Source organism: Chrysemys picta, chromosome 22, assembly GCF_011386835.1.
Source record: "Chrysemys picta bellii isolate R12L10 chromosome 22, ASM1138683v2, whole genome shotgun sequence".
Classification (NCBI taxonomy): Eukaryota; Metazoa; Chordata; order Testudines; family Emydidae; genus Chrysemys; species Chrysemys picta.
In genome coordinates, this window is record NC_088812.1 from 16,970,797 (window position 1) to 16,974,689 (window position 3,893).

The following is a 3,893-nucleotide window of genomic DNA, read 5'->3' on the forward strand; positions in this document are numbered from 1 at the left end:
AGGGCCAGATTCTGATCTGTCTCTCAGAGGAGGTGCAGCCCATTCTGGGGTGGGGGTGGAAGTGGTGTATGTCGGAGCACTGTGTGCATTTGTCATGCCCCTGCTCAGCCCCTAAGGCCAGGAGCTAGGTTGGCGGAGCAGAGCTGGCTCAACGGCCAGCCACGAAGAACCCCACGCACTGTAAGTCCCCTGCACTAGCAATCCACCTCTTGTGTATGTGGATGAGCATGTCATTGCCCTCTACTGGATGGAACAAACACAGCCCATCTGTGTGTCACGGCCCCTATACTGCCAACAGCTTGATGGAGATTCTCCTCTAGCTCAGGAAGGAAGGGGCTCGAGCTTTGAGAGCAGGGGAATCAGAGAGCGAACCCTGCAGTGAAGTTGGAGTGGCTGCAGAGGGCAGCAAATTGGCCACACAGAGTCCTGGCGATGAGGGATTTGTTACTGTCGCTGCACAACATTGCGACATCTCAACCGTGGCATCTCGGCTGCGGTGTCACAGCATCACACTGCTGGGTCAGTATCACATGACGCCCTTGCGCTGTGACACAGCCGGGTCTGGAGTTCGTTCCTAGCCCCGAGCGCATCCTGCTAGTCAGGCTGATGGGTCCTGGGGCATCCCACCAAAATCAACCTCTCCTGGAAAACATGCATCAAGTGGTCACCCTGGGGCTGCTCCCCCCCAACCCTTCTGCTGCCCCTGCCCCTGCAAAGGGCCTTCTCAGGGAGAGACCCACGCTTGTTCCCTTGCCCCTTCTGCTAGCAGTTTCCCAAGGGTGGTCAGCAAGGCAGCCTGGCAGGGCCCATACAGGGAGGATCTCAGCCTTCCAAAGCCCCCGTGGCTATTGCAAACAGCTCCCCCTGCCCAGCCTGCCTGTCCCCACTCCCCCCCAACACACACACAGTCCCCATTGAGAGCAGAGGAATTCCAGCCACCCGGCCTGCCTCATTCACAGACCAACCGGAGCAGTTCCCCGCCTTGACCCACAAGGGAAAACCACTTCACAGGAAGCCGCTTGGACTTCGTAGGGACCTCCCCACTCCCACCCCACCACATCCCGGCGGCTGTTCAGGCCCGTCTGTGGTTTGTGTCAGGACCATGAAACGCACCGAAGCTGATGGCGGCTGCGACCTCCCTGAAAGCACTCGGCACCGTCCCCATGAAACGGGCGGCCGTGCTCAGAGAATTTAACAGGCTCCGGAGACCTGAACGTAGAGCCCAGCCTCATTGGAACTCGCTGGCTTCTGGGAAAAAACGGCTCACCTCGGCTTACCGGCTCGGAGCTCCAGTCATGAGCCCGGTCCCAGGTTTCTTTGGCCTTAGTCCGCTCCTTATAGAGTGTGTGTGTGTTTGGGGATGGCCGGGGGGGGGAATTGTGCAAAGGGATAGCAGTCCTCCATTGTGGTTTTGTGGCCTACCCTGCATCCACACTTCCCAGAGGTCATGTTAGCCCCTGATGAGCTCTAGCCTATACCCCTGCTTGTGCAGGCCAGCTCATATGACTAGCACCACCGGGGGGGGGGGGTGTTAACAGCAACAACGGAGCTACAATGTGCAGCCGCTTAGCAGGGAAGACATGCCGCTCTCTGGATGCAGTAGCTCCCGGAGGGCCTAACCGTGATCAGGGCCGGGCACTGCACAGGCACAGAGCTAAATAGACAGAGAGTGGGGAAACTGAGGCACAGCGCACGACCATCACTTGCCCAAAGTTGCCCAGCAGGCCAGTGGCAGAATGGGGAATAGAACCCAGGTCTCGTGAGTCCCCAGCACTAGCCACTAGGTCACACTGCATCAAGCAAAGACTGCTGCACATCCAGCCTCCGCCCACCCACACTGTCACAATTCATAACCCGAGGGGGTTTCAGCCTCAGGCATTGCTGAGGGGAAGCTCACAGCACTGGGGTCCCCGGATGGGCACTGCTGTCAGCAAACACACAGCTCATGCTCCAAGATCCCTGCCCAGTGGACATTCTCTGGGCACTGCTGGGTGGGGAAGTTCACAAAATACACCCCCTTTCTCCTTCCCCACCCTCTTCCCCTGTCTCTTTAATTCGTGCTGATGTCGCTCTCTCTCCCAGTGCATCTCCTGGGGAGCAGATAGCTGGGACCCCCTCCCCCGGCACAGTAACCATCTGCACATGTCCAAAGCAGTGGCTTTGAGCTCCCTCCCCTCTGTTTGTCCTGGCAGAGGGATGCCAATGGATGGGAGGCCTTTTTTTATCTTTCAGCAAACCAAAAAAGCCCCAAACTGAGACGCCCAGAGATGAAAGGCCTGGCTGGAGCCCAAGGCGCTGGGAAGAGCTGGCTACGCCTGGCACCCCCAGCGCCATGCAACCACCCAGTGCCACCAGCTCAGCTCCAGAGGCCCCCTGCTACTGGGCTGGGGGAGGCTAAGGGAACCCCAGAGACTCTGGCCAGGGCCTCTTCTGCATGCAGCTCTATTCCTCTGTCGGCTCAGGGTGAGTGCTAAAGGGGAGGCCAGTGGATTGCTGGGAGGAGAGGGATGTGGGGGTGTTTAGGGAAGGGGCGTGGGGGGGGGTGGGAATTAGCAGCTCAGCCTGCCAAGGGATTAGGTGTAATTTCCTCCCCGCTGGAAGACACCCTGCGCCTGCTCTCAGCTAGGCTAGGGACAATCCTGACGCCCTATTAACCCTTTTCAGGCATGGCCAAGGGGCCCCGAACCCATGAGCACTTTGAGCTACAAAAGCTGGGCTGGGGAGGGAATGACAGCAGGACTCCGCACCCCCCCGTGTGATCACAGTGTGGGGCTCTTTGCCTGGTAGCTCTTCAGGGCCGGGAGCGCCCCTTCGGCTCTGTCTGGAAAGCATTTAAGGTGATGTGGGGGAGGAGAGGCAGTATGGTGAAGAGGGTGGAGCCCGGGACTGGGACGTAGGACACCAGGATTCCATTCTCAGTCTGGGTGACCTTGAGCAAGTTACCTTGATCTTGAGCCCCATTCTGTGCCTCTGTTTCCCCTCCCACCCTTTGTCTGTTCTGACTGTGAGCTCTCTGGAGCCGGAGCTGTCTGTGCAGCACCTGACACAGCGGGACCCTGATCTCAGATGGGGCCGGACAGCGCCACCAGAGCAAAACTCAGAGTAGTAATAATAATGGGGGTGCTACAGAAAATCAATCCGATTTGGTTGGGCCAGGACTGAGCACCAGGCAAGCTGGAAGAAGGGAACAAGGCTCCGGGGCTGCTTGGGTGACCCCTGGGGGGGGAGGTGTCCTGGTAGAGTTGACACACGTCTATGCACAAACATAAGGCAGGCACATGCATTGACACACGTGCACACACACACCCCATGCATCTGCGCACACCCACAATCCTTGCACGCCCGTGATCCAGCAGGGCCCCGCTGGTTCCTGCTCCAGTTCCTGGCCTGTCACAAAGCAATGGCGGAAATTCCTTGGCATCTCCAACGCTGGGGCCAACCCCCGCTTCAGATCACTCCAGATCACCTGGGCACCAGCCAGCCTGCTTCCTGCTGGGTGGGTAAGCCCTGGAAGGTGCGGGGGAAGGGGGGGGGCTGGCTCATCGTGCCCGTGGCCCCCCTGCCAGCCAAGGGGCAGCGTTTTTCAGTCACAGCTCACCTGAAGATCATGGAAGTTCATTGCAAGATGCAGTCCCCCGCCCCACACCCCCCCTTTGGAAAGCCGTCCCCTCATGCAAACTGCAGGATGAGGCTGCTGGAAGTTGACACCCCCCCCCCCCCCCAGGGAAGGGAGAGGAAGACGGGGAGGGGCTCGGGCACCACAGACACTCTGGGCTTCGGGGCCGCGCCGGGCATGTGGGTCGGCGTAGGCCAGAAGGAGAGCAGATGTGCTTCCCAGCTGTGCAGCTACTGTGCGCCTCACGGTGTGTGGTCCGTCGAGGGCCTTTGCCTTC